Source organism: Papio anubis, unplaced genomic scaffold (genome assembly GCF_008728515.1).
Source record: "Papio anubis isolate 15944 unplaced genomic scaffold, Panubis1.0 scaffold51, whole genome shotgun sequence".
NCBI lineage: Eukaryota > Metazoa > Chordata > Mammalia > Primates > Cercopithecidae > Papio > Papio anubis.
Genome location: NW_022165303.1, coordinates 163,074 through 180,283, shown reverse-complemented (window position 1 = coordinate 180,283; position 17,210 = coordinate 163,074). Strand labels below are relative to the sequence as shown.

The 17,210-nt window shown below is 49.2% G+C and overlaps 1 long non-coding RNA gene across 1 annotated transcript; it reads right to left on the bottom strand.

The window, feature by feature from the left end:
- Positions 1 to 1,218: 1,218 nt before the first annotated feature.
- On the bottom strand, positions 1,219 to 15,816 carry LOC116273283. Its single transcript, XR_004181679.1, has 2 exons — positions 11,373 to 15,816; positions 1,219 to 9,464 (listed from the first exon to the last, which is right to left on the bottom strand). It is a non-coding gene; the product is annotated as an uncharacterized LOC116273283 (long non-coding RNA).
- Positions 15,817 to 17,210: the final 1,394 nt, after the last annotated feature.

Below are 17,210 nucleotides of genomic sequence, written 5' to 3'. Positions count from 1 at the left end.
AACTTAGGGTCTTAACACCACCACTTAGGGTCTTCCCACCACCACATCCTGGGGATTAGAACATGGGTTCTTCCATCAACAGCCTGAAATAGCACTGCAGCTGCAGTGAGGGGGTGCAACACATGTACTGGCAAGTGTTGCCAGCAAATGCTACTTCCGCCCCCCACTCTCAGCCCACTGGGCAGGGCAGCCATCTGGGGGAAGACTGTGGCAGGGGGTTGGGCTTAGAAATGGCTTCCTAGGTGGCTGATTTGCCATGATTTACTGCAAGCCACTGGCTTTAAAAGAGTTGTACTGCAGGTAGTTCATAGTCATGCACCTCCTGTGCAAAAAGCCTGATCAAGGGGCCACAGCCTGCCTTCCTGAAAATCCTACAAGCTTGATCCCCTATCAAGTCAAATCTGGCTGATCTCTGAATAGCTTTACAAAACTGGCTCACTGGGCCCAGTGCGGTGGCTCACACTTGTAATCCCAGCACTTTGGGAGGCTGGGGCGGGTAGATCACGGGGTCAGGATTCGAGACCAGCCTGGCCAACATTGTGAAACTCCGTCTCTACTAAAAATACAAAAATTAGCTGGGCATGGAGGCGCATGCCTGTAATCCCAGCTACTCGGAAGGCTGAGGCAGGAGAACTGCCTGAACCTGGGAGGCGGAGGTTGCAGTGAGCAGAGATCATGCCATTGCATTCCAGCCTAGGTGACAGGGTGAGACTCCGTCTAAAACAAAGAAACAAACAAAAACAGAAACAAAAAAAACTGGCTCACCTTGTTTTCAAGTGTTGACATAAACTAACAGTCAAAAGTATCACTCAATCTTTTATAAAACAAGTGAAATCAGTCTGTGCCCCTCCAAGGAACCATGTGACAGTATGTTCAGTTGAGCATAAGTTCCTTGCAGGAACAGTTGCTGGCAGAAGGGCTGTGTCTACAGCCCATGGGGAACCAAGGACAATTTTCCCATTCAGTAGGGAGCATCCCTCAGCCTTGATCTTCAACATTTCTTCTCTTCCCTAATCTGTTCTCTCATTTCATTTCTTGGCTCACAGAATTTCATTCTTGCCTTAATGGGTTTCATTTTTAATGTCTGTCTGGCTGTAACCTACTTTGAATTCTTTATGAAGTAGGCAAGATCTGCATAGCAAATTAATTTTTCAGGACCCACTTCTTATCATCACAGAATTATGAATGGGAAATAATAGATGAAAAACACAGACATGATCAACTGAACATAGTATTTATTAAGGTCAGGATGCATGAATAGACTCTTCTCAACAGAAAGATAATTCAACAGCAATCAATTTATAGAATTTAGTGCAGTACTACATTTCAGCAAAATGCAACTGAGAACATCAGATAAATTATAGTAATTTGTTTTTTAAAATCCATTAAACTATCTCTTACCTCTGCAATAACGTATCATACATGCAGTTAAAGAAGTTAGTAGGGAAAAACATGATCTTCCTTCCCCATGCTCTGCCCATCCATCTTCCAGGAAACCACAGGCTGCTGCCGCCCAGACTTGGCATGAGACTTCGAGGCTGCTGCTTTTCCCCCTACATCATAACCGATTTCAAATGGTGCTAGACAAAAACAGACTCTGAACACCAGGAGAAATCGGTCAGCCTGTGTAAGAGATGGGCCAGTGGTGCTCCCAGGGTCTGCACCTCGACAGTCCAGGTGGCAAGTCTGATTTCGGGTGCCCCGCAACTGACGGGGAATACTCCAGGGCATCCTCTAAGAGCAGACTGACGGTGCTGATGTGGACAAAATGGTCCTCCAGGTGTACTGCCCTCTCCCCTGCCCCATGACAACCAATACCCAATACATTGTTATCCAACAGAGTATGACAACTGCCACACTCAAAGGCCCTACCAACACATTCATGCTGGTAACGGCTGCTAGGAGTCAACAGAAATAGCATCACAACCTCTGCCCCTGCTCAAGCCACTGTGTTTATTTTAAACACAACCCCCTTCCCTACTGTCACTTCTCCCAAAACCCAACAAACTCAAGAGTGTATTTTGCTCTTCAAGTTCTTCCCTGGACTTCTCGAACAGACTCAAGTGGCAGGAGGAGAGGAGCCAGTCCCATGAGCAGCAGTTCCTCTGCAGTCCACCCTTGGCTGTGCTGCAATTCTTACTCCTAAAACACTGATTTCAAATGGTGCTAGATACAAAGATGGAAAAATCTAAGCCACCATGTGAAACCAGCTTCCAGAAGAAGAGGATCTCAATGAAGAAAGAAGGGAGATTCAATCGGAAGACCCAGCCTCTGCCCTGAGGAGAAATGTCTTCTTGCAGTTCTACTTGTGATATGACACAGTGCTCCATGGGAAAGGCACAAAGGAGGTTACACAGTGCTGCGCAAAGCAACATGAAAGTCACAGCTGATGCTTCAAATAGATGAGAGCAATACAAAACTCATTAATTCTAGGTTAATTCTATTTAACTTCATACCAGTCACCATAAGTTATTATATATGATGAAATAGCCAAAATTATCATTAAAATACATTAATATTTACATTCATACTTCCCTGCATTTGTATAGTATTTCACAGTATACAAAGTGTTTCCAGATATATTCTCTTACTTCATCAGGACACAAGCACCCTATCTGCCTGTGGAGTGAAGGTCCAGCTGCTACACAAAGGTGAGTTTCCACCTGGGCCAGGGCAACTCTTCTATGTGTCTTATTTGAGAAGAGCATGCGTTCCTCCTTCCCACCTCTTATGTAAGTATCAGAACATTCAAATATGACCCCGTTAATCTGCAATCTTATTTAACCTCTGATGTGACTTAAACTGGCACCCTATAATTGTATTAAGCAGATAATCCTCTAACATAAGAATTGAGTTTTATTTTCAAACTCTGCTTGAAAATAAGATTTGCACACTGTATTCCAAATTAGATTTCCCATCTCCTTACGGCATCATCTTTTTTGGTTGTCTGAAGCTAAGAAAATACGTGTATTTCCTCTGATACCATAACCAAGAGAAAAGAGACAGGGTAGAAACTGTGTATTTTAGGTTCCCTACCAATTATTCCGGCCTCCAGATACAGGCTTATAATTTTTATGGTTCCTGGCACTAACAGTATGTGTTGCTAGAAGGAGAAGTAAGAAATAGAATTTGAACATCAAAAGTTGTGATATTTAATTCTCACAACAGTCGTATGGGGCAGATATTATTCCAATTTTTGCAGAAGAAATTCATCCTTAATGAGGCTAAATAACTTGTCTGCAGTCACACAACCAATAAATGCAGATCCCAGGTCTAACTCCAAAGACTGCGTTTCCACCCTTGTACCCACTGCAGCCTGCTCCATAACTTGACTATCATCTCATTTTGTTCTTGAACTTCATTAAGAACAAAACAGGGTGGGTGGGGCAGGAAATTCCTAGGTGATACTTCTGCACTGATTGGGATCATACTGACTACATAACACGTTATACTTAGGTGGAGACAGGAGCACGATCTGGGTTCTGCGAAGGCTGGGTGGTCTGGGGCAGCTTGTTTTGTTCTCCTGCTCCTCTAGCTCCTCTGCTGTCTTTCCCCAGCATGGCTGTGGCTGTGGGAAAGACGCCAAAGATGAACCTGCAACAAGCGATTCTGTCACCAGCACTAGGCTCTACGGCCCATGGTGGGACTTGCCAGCCTCAGTCACAGGTGGGAGAGCCGGGGCAGATATGCACACAAGGGCTCTCACTGATGACAACTGCAGCCAACACCTGGGGCTTGTTAACCAGGTAACAGCCTGGTTGTAAGGTCAGGAGTGAGTGTTTAAGGACAGTTATTACTGGGAGTTCAAATCCTGTAAAATGAGGGGATTTGATGAGATTCTCACTTTTCCGCTTTTCATTTTAGCCACTCTTCCTTATCAACTTCTAGTTACCAGTATCCACAAACCCCCTCCTATAAGCCCTCACACAGGTGTTCCGCGGTGATCAGAAAGCACCTCCCTCCATCGCAAGGCCCTGCTTAAGCTGTTGTCTCTTCTGGAATATTCTCCTTCACCCTCCCTTAGCTACCACCCCTCAGCCCCGCCCCCACCCCCCACCACTCCAGGGAACTTCAGTCATCCTCCCCTCAGCTCAGGAAAGCCTCCCTGAGTCTAGCCCGGCTTGCTAGAAGGTTAAGTGGTCCTCGCCAGCCTCAAGTTCTTTCCTTCAGTAGCCACTTATCTCACTTGGTCATCAGTGTGATTATTTAACGTCTCTCCTGCTACCCGTAAGGGACCATTCGGAGTCCAGCAGAGGGGCTGTGCATAGCAGGGGGCCACTGCCACTGAGGGAATTAACAGAAGCCAGAGTCTGGGTCCCCACTCCTGGATTCTAAAATTTAACTCTTAACTCTCTGGAAGAAGAGATAAGAAGCCATTAACAATGCATCACTTTAATTAAACACTCTAAAAGAAGTGGAGAAAAAATCACGTTAGTATTGAAATCCTTTGCCTTTCCAATTCCACTGGTTAAAAGGGGTCCTTCAGGTCTCAGCCCTCCCAATAGAACCAGTTTTCTCCTCTCAGAGTTAGCTGAGCAATGACTCTTCGCTGAAGCAAGCTGGTGGCTGTTCCCTGCTAGGAAGCAGCCAGTTAGTTTGACAAGGGCTGGAAGGGGCTTGCTCTCCTTGGTACCATGCCTGAAGGCCACCTACACCTGTAAGAAGGCAGCCCGTGAAAACCCCGGCCTGCTGCCATCCAAGGAGGGTGACGGGTTTTACCCACCTCAGCCTAATGACTCCAAACAAACCGGCCGAGGGTGAAAGCGTTGGCATGGCTGTCTGGGGAGGAAAACCACCCACCCAGAAGGGTGGGTATGTCAGTCTTGTGAGTGCTGCCATGCAGGGAAAAGGTGTGGGAGCTATACTCCAGCCTGGTCCACTTCTGTCCCCACATTCTACCTGGAGGTTTCTCCACCTCACACCAGGGCATTCATCTGCCTGGGCACACAGAGAATCAGAACACAATGGTTTTAATACCTGCTTGGCCCCAACTCTGAGAACAGGGACCTGCCACTTGCCCTGAATGGGCCTCAGTGTCTTCACATGTAAAGAGAGGAGGCTGAGGTAGGCTGCTCAGTGGGCTCAGGCAGGAAACCTGAGACAGAGAAGTGGTAACAGCAGGCAGCAGAAATACAGTGTCCTGGAGAGGCCGTACTTTGTCTAAATGCATGCAAAATCAGATACATTAAAATAACCCTAGCCAGGTGTGATGGCACACACCTGTAGTCCCAGCTACTCAGGAGGTTGAGGCATGAGAACTGCTTGAGCCTGGCAGGCAGAGGTTGCAGCAAGCTGATACTGTGCCACTGTACTCCGGCCTGGGCTACAGAGTGAAACCCTGTCTCAAACCAAAACCAAAACCAAAACCAAAACCCGTGCAGGTCAAACACATCTGAGGGTTAAATACAATCTATAGGCTGTTGGTTAAAAACAGTTTGGAGATGCAAAGACAGCTTCTGCTTCATTCTGTAAATGATGCTTTGTCTTTAAAGCCTAGCATGGTACGTAAAAAATAACACTGGAAGAAAATGGGAAGGTGAAGGAATTCTCGTTTCTGAAATCTACAAGCAAACCCACTGAACAAACAGACACTGGCCCCCAGTTGCCTAACCCTGCTTGCTTGTGCTGCGCTACCACACTGTGTGCAAATCCAGAACGTGGGAAGGTTCTGCCAAGGCAGCGCTGGGTGCTGAGTCACAGCTACTTACGTGACTGATGTGTGTTCCAGCCAGATGGGGGGAGCCGGAAGCCAAGCCCAGATGGCCATCTTCTTTCCTCTGGGAATGCTGATTTCAGGGCTCCTGGCAGTAAGGAAGAGCTCATCTTGGTAAGAGAGGGGCCTGGGGAAGGCTCTTTTGTAAAAGGGGAATGTCTTGCCCTCAAGAGACAGTCCCAGGCCATTGCATGTATAAACTGAAAGGGCAGCCCAGCTTCCTGTCATTCTAGGCAGCAGCCTGGACATTCTGTCTTTAGCTGCCGGGGTGGGGGCTGTGAATCAGAGGGAAGGGTGACAAAAGGAAGGGTATATACATGAGGGGTCAAGGGTGGGCAAGAGGGAGCATGGAGTTACTGGCTGGCCCAAAGTCCCCAGAAACCTCCATTAGGCTCTTCCTTTCTGGCAGGGTGGCCTTCAAAGGAGGACTCAGAACCCAGGGACCACTGCATTTCCCAGGCCCTGAGCCCCAGTGTGGGAACCACATCCTCCAAACCCACAGTGCCCCTCAAACTGCCACTCAGGTAACAACGCAAGAAGTAACAGCCTTCCAAGCCTATGTGGACCCAGTATCAGTTTTTCTGGTTTCCCCTAGGTCAGAGGTATGGAGGTCTATGTTCCTAGGCAGCTGCACTCCTAAAAGTTCAGTTTTCCGTCCATCCCTTAACACTACTGACAAAAAGCCTAGACTCAGTCCAGGCACAGGGCCCCTGGTCGGGATTGCTGGCTGGATAGGAGGATGCACCAAGGTTACCCTGCCCCTGGGATAAGCTGGGGGGACAGCAAAAGACAGTGGAGGGCAAAGGGAAGGAGGAGGAGTGGAATGAAGACTGGGGCTCGGGTGCCTCCACATCCCCCCAGTAGAAGGGCTCAGCTCTGGCACAGAAGGATAGGCATGGCCCTGAACTGCTTTCAAGGAAGCTAGTGCTTTCCACGAGAGGAAAAATGAGCATACCAATGGTCTATTACACAAACACAATGCCCACCACAGAGTTCACGGGTCCAAACCAATGCAGATCCAAAGGCAAACCAACGCTGCTCCCTGGTCATTCCTAAATTATCTGCTTGACTCAGTGAAGATGGACTCAAAAGTGAAACCACAGTCTCAGGTGAAATCTAACTCTGGAGGTAGGGAAGGAGACGCCCCAAAGCCCAGCTTCCGCACCTCCCTAAGGCAGAGCTGGTGACCTCCTCCTTCAGCCACCAAGAAGAAGTAACTAACAGACGCAGTATCCTACCAGGCACCACATTCACAAGACGGCATGGCTGCTCTCGCTGGGAGAAGCACGTTCCTGTTCCCAAGAGCTCCTCCAGAGGCATGCCCCAGCCTCTGCAGCACAGCCTCTGCTCCTCCCTGGAGGGAGAGCACAGCATCTCAAAGGAGAGAGCATTTCAACAAGTCAAACACCTTCCCCAGAGCAGAGCACAGCCCGAGGGGGGCACCAGGAAGCCCAGGGTGCTTCCTGAACTAACCTCTGACTGGCAGTTCTCCCCAGTACCTGGGCACACACCTGGTCCACACACATGGACTGGGCACACCCTGTGACATGACGTGGTTCCACTTCCCTAATAGAAGGGAAGGAGGCTGGGCCAGACAGAGGGTAGGTTGGAGTCCAAAGCCAACTGCGAGCCCACTTTCTCTCCTTCTCCTTTGGCTGGCCCAGCTGGTAGCTGCACCTATGGTGCTATTCCAGCCTCATTCTGCTATCAGGACCTCTGTCTGCCAGGCTCAAGAATAGTGAGTAGCAGAAGGGAGGAGGAGGAAAGAGGAGAAAGGAGGGAGGAGAGAGGAGGAAGGAGGGTAAGAGGGAGGGAGGGGCTCGGGAGAAGAGGTGGAGGAGGAAGTTTCACAGTCTAGTGCATTCCCATCAGATCAGAGAGAGGGGAACATGTGCAACTTCCCTTTTCAAGCGTTTCTCTGCCCCCCCTTTTGTTTCGGTTCCTTCCCCTCTGGCCTGGGGATGGTGCGGCTAGTGGGCTATGCAGGGGCAGGCGCCCAGGTACCCAGCCAACTGGGCTCTCGCCCGGCTCCATCTCAGGCCTGGCACGCTCCCTCGGGCCGTTACCCGGCATGCCCTTCTCCTTGTCAGGGAGGCCGCGCCCTCTTGTTTTCAAAGTTTTATAACAGTATTGTTTGTTGTCCAGCAGATTAAATTCTTTGGAGGCTGGGGAGTGGGGGGAGGGTGAGTGACAGAGAGGAGGGAAAAGAGAGAAGGAGAGAAAATACAAATCACTTCTATTAGGCCCAAAAGATTAAATGAGTTCGCTTAACACAAAGTCCACCTGTCTTGAGAGAGGCTAGTGGCCAGGAGCCTGCATTCCCTTCTTCTCTGTCTGGGCTTGTCATCTCTGGCCCCCTAGCAGGGTACGTACAGTCTCAAACTTCCAACACCACTCCTTGGGTCAAGGTGAAAAGCAGTACCAGCTAATAAGATTGGAAGATGCATGTGTGAGCACCACCCACCAAGCAGGACACATGACGTGGGGTCGAGCAGGTCCCTGCAAGGACACTCTTGACTCTCATCTCAGGCATCCGGCCGAAACAGTACAGGGCTACGGGGGAAGGGCGTCTGCAGGCAGCTGCCGGAGCCCTTGTCTCAGAGATGGCTGGTGCCTGCTGTAAGCCAGTGGTTTGTTTACATTTGAAATCAAAGTCACACATTCATTGATGCCAATGACACTGGAAGAACTATACCCCAAGGAAATAACACAACTGCATGCATAAATAAATATTCATGTAGACCTAAGGAATAAGAAAGAGTGGGAAATAGGAACGAAGAGAGACAAAAAGTCAATATATAATAAGCATGATCTTACAGACAGGGCTCATTTCACCATCCTCAGCCTTTCAGGACTTTTGATGCTAAATCTGTAGGTGGTGATGACACAAAAGAATATATGATTTTCCACATTTAATACAACTCTCATTTAGCCACTAACTGATTTATTTCAGACTCTGGGTTACCTCTAAATAGTAGGCCCATTTGAACACATCCCTGTGTCTTTAGTATAGCATGCAACGTGGCTCCCAGAGTTGTGGGCCTGCCCTGGGATGTTCCTCTCCCACCTCCTACCTTCTTCCCAGCAAACTATGTCTGGCCCTGCGTCCTCTACATGGCCCTCCTCCCTCCGCATCATAGGATTAGAGCAGCTCAGGGCTTTTTCCTGGAAAAGATGAGGGACAACATGACTTTCTCTTTTTTTATATGCAAGTAACACCAGTTTCTTAAGATCAGTGCCAGAAGTTCTCTCTGCAAAAAGAAACAAGGTCAAAGTTCCAGGCTGGATGCCTACACTGGTGTACCCTGCCCATGTATCCCCTCAATTCCATCCAGCTTGGGCCTGTCTTGAAGGCAGATGGGAAAGATGGAGAGAAATGCCTGCTCTAGATCCTGGCACCCAGACCTCATGCTGTTCCAGGGACCATCTCAAAGTGCCACAGACTCTGGACTGGGAGGATCCTGTGGCGGACACCCAGTCTCCTACCTCAAATAAAGAAGCTTCATCTTTCCTCAGGAACCCTCAGCAGAGGTGATGCACAGTTCTCTCAGAAGTCTAACCCAAATCACTCTCCTTGCTGAAATTCTGCCCATTCTCTTTTCCATCCTTCAAGTGAACAGAATGAACTGGGTCCAACATGGGTCCAACATGACAAATCTTCACACATGAAGCTACAGAAGGCTTTATCCACTAAAACAATTCCACTGTGGATTCCCCATCACAGGGTTTCTGTATGAGCCAAGGATGTATTCTGGAAATACAAAAGGACGGACATTCAGAGACACATATGCATGCTGCCCTGTCCAGCCTCAATCGCCCTAAAGGAATATCCCCAGAAAAAGTCTAAACCATCGTGGCTAAATCAGCTGTAAATAAAGATAAACCATTATTTCCCCCTTCATACAAATTCCAGGTCTATTTAAACAAAGGTCACTCAGAGGGCTAACTGGCCAAGAAGTCCTGCTGTCCAATACTCTGCCTTAGCAGCCCTTATAAAGACTGGGGGGTTATGCTCTGCCTTTAAGGAAAACTGACACCCATGAGTTCTCTTACCCACCTTTCTCTCTGTGGGTAAGCCCTACTTTTTCAAGTCAATCATGAAGGAGACACTCAGAGCTGAAGCCAGTCTTTGTAGTCCCTTACTTTACATTGTACATTAGCCAAGGCTTCCAGCAGCCGCTGTACATTAGCCAGCAAACAGGTAGCATACACACAACATGCATGCTGGGCAAGGCTCAGGGCATCTCTTACAAAGGTGTTGAAAAAATCTCAAAGACCCCACACTGGGCCTCACCTCTAAGTGAGCTGCACTCAGATGCATGCCTGTGTGCATAGGCATGAGGTGCCATACAGATGTGTCACAGTGGTTTGATGCATCACATATTCCAGAAGCTTCCAAATACAGGAAACCTCTCCAAGAATACATGGTGAGTGGCTGGCTTCCCAGCCAAGAAGTGCAAGCCAGTTCTCACAAGAGCTCCAAGAAGTCTGAAGAATCAGAGAGTTGGAGGACCTGGACATGCTGAGGTTTCATTTCCCATTCAACATATAGAAAAGGAATCTCTAGGCCCTCTAAGGCCTTCAGAAATTAAGGAAACTGCCAAAGACTCCACTCCCCTACTCCTGTCGCTGACCCACTAGTCAGAACCCCAAGAAAATGACAGCTGAAGTCAGAGGACCTGAATGGGAGACCCGCGAGAAGCAGCTACAAGCAGTTAGATCTTGGCAGGATGGACTCTCTGGCTGAGTTTTACCAACGACAAGGATAAGACCACCTACCCTCTCAGGGCTGTGTGAGGACCAAATGAGCCAGCAAGTGTGAAAAGAACTATGAGCTGACACGATGGTTATTACTCAATTCCTCTCTTGCCTGAGTCCTAGCCCAGATCGCTGTTTGCTATTCCATACTGGCAGTGGGGTGGCACTCAGCTATTATTAATCCCAGGTAAACATCCCACAAAGCGGCAAGCAGATAGTGTCTTGGAGAAATGTAGCTATTTTAAAACTCTACATTCTGCTTAGCAGATTGCATGATGTGCCCCCTCAGCCCCAGGGGCTCCTACCCACACAGCCTTGCAGAAGTGGTGTATGTCTGGGAGTAACACTGCCGTGGAGAAGCTAGGCCAGAGTCCCAGCCACTCCTAGCCCCAGTCTGGCTGGGCCTGGGACTTTTGGCTTCCCTGCATGTGTTTTATTTTGCTATCTTTTTAAGCGTGACTCAAGACTAAAAAGCCAAAATGGAACCAGTGGCTCCGAGATATTTTTAAAATTTTTTTCATTGTTTCTTTTCAAAATTAAATTTAATTTTTTAGTCGAGGGCCTCAAAACACACATGAAAAGAGAAGGCTAAATATAAAGGAAAACTTCCTGAAAGCAAGGGGCACAGACTCTCCCTCAACCCACAGCTGCATTCTCTCTCCAGGGTTTTGGGCCAGACAGGATGGAGCATCTCTCCCAGAGCAGGAGAGCAAGCCCCCCAGCAGCTCCCACATAACCCCATCTCCAACAAGCCTCCCAGGAGAAGCCCGTAGCCATGTCCCCTGCCACCCGGTGGATCCTCATCAACACCTTCGCGAAACCTCCAGCCCTCTGCTTCCACTTCTGGGAGGTTCTTTAAAATCTACCTCCTCCCACCCACCCACCCTAATTCTAACCGTACCTCTTCAGCTGCTTTGAGACAGGTCATCAAGATCCCTCCCCTTCTCTTGTGGAAACCTGGGCCTAGTTTTCCTCATCTTGAATTACTGGCTAAGGAAGATCTCCATGAACATTCAGGGAGGCCCCAGGATAAAGCTGGAACCTCCAAAGAGATTCTGATTCCATCCCCTCATTTCACAGATAATGAAACTGGAGGTGAAAGGACGAGAGTGAGTGAGTTTTTACCAACAAGAGCTAGGACCAGAATCAAGGTCTGCTGACTCCTCAACACAGAGCAATACAAACCCCACTTTCCTGACCCTCCTCCTCCCTGAGCACCCCCAACTACACTACCTCATCCCTGTGCAACTTCAGACCTCTGGCAGCAGATGGCAGTGTGTGCAGTCTGATGGGTCAGCTGTCCACGATCAGCCAAGGAGCGAAGAATCACATGGCCTGACTCGCAGGTCCGCTGTCTCTTCCACCAAGTAAACAAGTCCCGAGCCCTGGAGCTACATGCGCTGAACACATGACACATGCCTGCCCTGTCCCCAGCACCACCAACCTGCCTCTGCCTCTCAAGACACAGAGCTCAACCAAGCATCTGGCACAGGTCACTTCTCTATGCCTGGTGCCCATCCCTTCCCTATCGCGAGACCATTAACTCTGGGAACGGCTTGTCCTGGCAGGACAGGCTAAGTTCAGAACCAGCCCCCTGCAGGAACATTTGACCAGTGGCTCGGCAAAGATCTAACCTGCATGTTTCCCTGTGTTGCATGGCAAGTATGGGGCACAGTGGCCAGCCCGAGAAAAGAAGTCAGCTGATGCCTAGGAGGGCATGAGGCGGAAAGCCAACGGCAACCGTGGCAGACAGGAGAGAACCGGTCTGCTGGAGACCAAAGGCTTGACATCTACCCCACCTTGATCCCTGACTCATGACAAGTTCCTGTAAGCTATGGGGACCTTGGATGGATTTCCCTAGGAAAAAAGAGGGGGTTAGTTTGTGCCGGTCCTAACTCCCTGAAGGAAAGCTCAATTGATGTGGCTGCAGGTGGCTGAGCTCCTAAGTCTCTAGATTCCTCTGACTATCATCTGGATTCTCCTCCTTATGTGTGTGGGGGTCCCCCTTTTCATCCCCACACAATCTCCATAGATGTCTATCCTGTACATTTTTGAATTCTTTTTAAAAATCATTATTAGCGGTGTCTCTCCACACTAGAATGTATGCCCCAGGAAAGCGGAAACTTGACTTTGTTGAGTTCTGCATCTCCAGCGCCTGGCACGGCCCCTGGCATATAGCAGAGGCTCCATACACAGCAGCAGACGCCATGTACTGGCCTTACTCAGCTCTGCCTGTCCATGGCTACCAAAGGGCATTTGCGTCTGCCCTGCCTCCCCCAAAAGGAATGTGGCACAACTGTCCCCAGTGACTGGAAAGTTCCTCTGGGTGTCTGCCTTTTCGCTCTAGTTCACATCAGTCCCCTGAGGATCTTAGTTCACAAAAATGTCTGACTTCAACCCAAAAGAGTAAGGAGAACGTAGAGGCTTTGGAATAAGAAGTGCATGCATTTAAATCTCAATAACCTCACTTACCAAATACATAACCTTGGGTTAAGTCACTTAATCAGTTTCTTTAACTATAAAAGGGAAGTGACCCCTATGTCATATGGTTGTTCTGAGGATGAAATCAGATAAGGAGAGGAGGGTCCTTAAAAAAGGTCAGTTTCCCTTGGACCAAAAACTCTGATGCCCATCTCATAACTTCATGCCTCATTACAGACCCTGATCGGGGCACCATCCTGCCTTCAGTATCAGACACTCAGATGCAAATCCTTCACAGGAGATGTACACATCCATCCTGGGCCACGATAGGCAGCCCTCGCTGAGCACTGGACTTGTCCTCCCACACCCTCCTGGACTTGCTCCTGTGATCTAACCACACATACCACCTTCCCACGTGGCTCTATCTGCCTCCACATCCCCAATCCATCCCCACAGGCTTGACACTATGGCACCGGGCTCTGCACAGGCCATGGGGCCCTGGAGGTGTTCTCTGGCTTTATCAGTCCACGAGCAGTTCTTGGGGAAGGAGCCAGCAAGAAAGCAAACTCAGTCCATGCTTTCCTCACAGTCACTCCAAGTCTCAGAAAAGCAAAGCAAAATGAAGGCCTCCCACAGACAGCCAGCTGGTAGGGAACGGTGGTATCTCTTACATATCTCAGAGGGAGGTAACATGCCCAAAAAAAGTGACCAGCACAAGGTACAGATCCTCTCTAAAGCTGTAGCTGCAGCCTTAGGGACACTCGAGCCAGGGGACAGAGCCAAGATATGCATTAAACAATTCACAGAGCTGACCGGACCAGGATTCAATGGAATAGAGAAGGTGCTGACCAATCAGGGCCCCTGGCAGGGCCTCTCCCTCACAACTCCCAGCCAAGCCATACCACCTTGGCTCCAGAGCCACCAGCTCTGTTAACCTCTGCTGGATCCCAGATGGAAAGGCCCCATGCTGCCTCCTGGCTCCCAGACCTCAGAAATTCAAAGGTCAAGAAAAAAGTGCCAGATATGTCGGCCCCTCTCTCAGGGGATACCAACTGTTCTGCTATCCTCATTGGCAACACACAATGCCCCATGTCATGTGTGTAGAACCCAGGCTGGTGAGCAAGGAGGAAAAGAACCAGATGAGGGACAAAAATAGGAAAATCAGCAGGGAAGCACCAATCCCAATTCTGGAAACATCAGAGGCCACAGAGATAACTGCATGACCAGGAGCAAAACCAATCTCCCCTTTACTTCCCACCCTGGTTTTCCCAATCTAACCAAGGACAGGGCTATTTGTGGGAGTGGGGGTCACGAAGAGCTATGCCCAGGGACGCACTGCACATGTGAGGGCTGAGACTCCCAAGCACAGCCAGCAGCCAGGGCTGGCCAGACTCTAGCCAATACTTCTTGAGGGACTTGGCTCTCTCCTTTCAGTCTCCCCAGCTGCACCCAAGTCGGCATCTCTCCACTCCAACACCCCCTGCCATCCCTCACTGCAGTACTGCTGGAGGGCTGAGAACTGTCAGGGTCCTTGAAGGAAGAGACACCAGATTCTTCCCAACAGCCCTGGATCCCTCAGGCTACTCACAGCCAACCTAGAGACTCATCTCAAATGGACAGAGGAGAGTAAAAAATAACAGGAAGCAGAATTGGTTAGTCTTCCCTGGATAGCAACGGGAGCAGCTTAGGAAGATGAACCCCCCATCCCCACCGAAACATATGAGCAGAGAGAGGCGACCACTGTGTGGCCAGAGGTAGGATCCCATAGGTACCTCTGAAAATTACCCAGCATAATTCCTTTTATCTTTAGAGCCCAGACCAATCTGCTGTTGGCTAATTTCAACTGGCTTTACTGGCCAAGAATGCTGTAGTCATCTACTCGATAGGAGAGAGACTTCCAAGTGATGTGCGGGCACCAAGAGTCTGCTTTGTGAATTGTATCAATGATGCCACTGATCTCCCCGATTCTGCAGGCCACCATCATTTTTCATTTTTAATCACCACTGCTATTATTGTGACCGGCAACAAGTGAGGCAGAAAAAAAGCATTTCTTTGTCAACTTCCTAGAGATGCTTTGCAATGGCTTACTGGACCAGGGTTTTTTTTTTTTTTTTTTTTTTTTTGTTTTTAAGGCAAAGGTAATGAAGGCCTAGAGGAAGAAAGTGGCTCATTCAAAGAAACCCCAAAATTAGGGAGAGTCCTAAAGCTCACTGCTCAGCCCAGTCCAAACTCTAGACCACCAACCTAGACTAAGCCCCATCAAGGCAAAATGTATCTAGAGTTAAGACAGGCTATCCACTGAGACTATACAGGGGAGAGAATCCCCAGGCACCAGGAAGGCTCCCAGGATTACAGAGGGGTTAAACCCAGAACCTCTTGCTGGATGCTGGAGCCAAGGAGAGTTTCTATTCAGTTACTGTGGGAGGCCCAAATGCTCTGCCAACTGCCACACCCAGCAATACTACCCAGCTATCTCCCACACGTCCACACAGCCCGACCACTTCAGCTGCCCATCCTGCCCCCAACCCTGTGCTGGTTACTAACCCCATTCACAGAAAAGCCAGAAGGAGGAGAATGCAAAAAAGAGAACAATTGTTTGGGAGATTCTGAATGGAGACGTCTGAGGATTCCCCAACGGAATAAGAAAATGGTGTTCACGGGAAGGAAGGAGAATGGGGAAGGCTGGAGGGAGCAGCCCACGCTGGACTTACCTGGGAGGTAGAGAGTGGTTAAATCCTATTTCCTTGCTGCATCCAGTTTCCAGTAAGCAGCCTGGTGATGATTCACTGACAAGACTGGAGTCATGTGACATCAGTCAGCACTTGTGGTCACAAAACCACAAAAACTGGTGGCTCAACAGCACCTATGAGAGGAAAGAGGGGAATATCCAACCCACCCTGCCCTGAACCAGCCAGCACAACATGCTCACCCACCACCAAAACTCCTCCAGAGGACAACTGAGCCCTCTCTGCCCAACTGGAGCCAGATCTCCAGAAACCCCAAACAGGGGTAAGGATGAAGAGTAGACACAGATCCAGGATGCCAATCACTGTGTTTGCCCTCATATATCCTAAAGAAAATCAAAGGGAGGAGGAAGTGGTAGAGGAAGGCAGGGAATGCAAGAGGTCCGAAAGAAGGAAGAGAGAGGTCAAAAGACATCCTTGGGCAAAGCATGGCAAACAGGAAACCAGGAAGAGAAAGCGGAGGCTGGTCTTTGATGTAGGGCACAACTGTACCTTCAGCCATGTCACATGCCCCTAGCTTCTCTCCCTCTAAGCTCAATATTCATTGGAGAGCTATCAGCCCCTCCTGGCCCTCATCCCACATCAGCACCTTCATCTAGCATGACCTTTCAATCTATCAGCATCTGAAACACAGGAGGAAAGTAAGCAGCTCTGAACCAGACAGACAGACACAGATACACACATACATACACACACACATACACACACACACACACACACACCCCTTCCCAGAATAAAAGGCCCTTGGAGATGGCTCATGCTCTCTAGGTTCTGGTTCTCTGATAGAAGTGCTCCACTCCCACAGGGGAGGGCAGACATGTCTGATAAGAATTGCTTAGCACAATGCTATATATAGTCTAGGTTCCTACCAGCCTGGAGATGTGGAGCTAGAACTTGGCAGAGAACCATGCTAGGTGCTGGCAAGGACCATCCTCCCGCTGCCAGCCAATGGGGAGCCTCATTTCCCGGCTGGGGGCCGTGAGGGCACACAGGGTCCTTCCAGGCAGCCCATTAACACTCCGCACTGAGGGACACAGGCGGTTGGCTCTGTTTTAGGGAAAATCAACTGCTCCCAAATGTGAGGGGGATGTGTGGGGGCTGAACAGCAAATTCTAGCTTCTCTGCAGCTATCCAGTAGCATGAGAAAATCAATCTAGTCCTCTCTTCTGGAGGACTAAGGGCGGGGTGTGTGGGAGAAGAATGGAGAAGGCATAGCAGGTGGCTGGGCTCAATAAACATCTATCCATTTCTGATGTTCGAAGAAATAAAGGAATGTAAAAGAATGCAGATGAATACTTACTGCAGAGAGCGGGGCTGCCAGGCATCTCCTTTTTTTGTTCCAAATACATGCAAGTGAGCCACTCTATCCGGCAGTATGATGGCTGTCTCCGGCACACTGGCACCATCCTCAGCTGAGCCTGAGTCGCCAAGAGGTTGTCACCCACTCACAGAGCAAGCTGCGCTCTCCTGAGTCCTCTGTGAGGAAGAAGAGAAAGGAAGACAGGTGGGCTCAGCTCAGAGAGCCAACCAGGCAATGAATTGAGCAGATTCCAACCAGAGTCCCATCTGGGGTT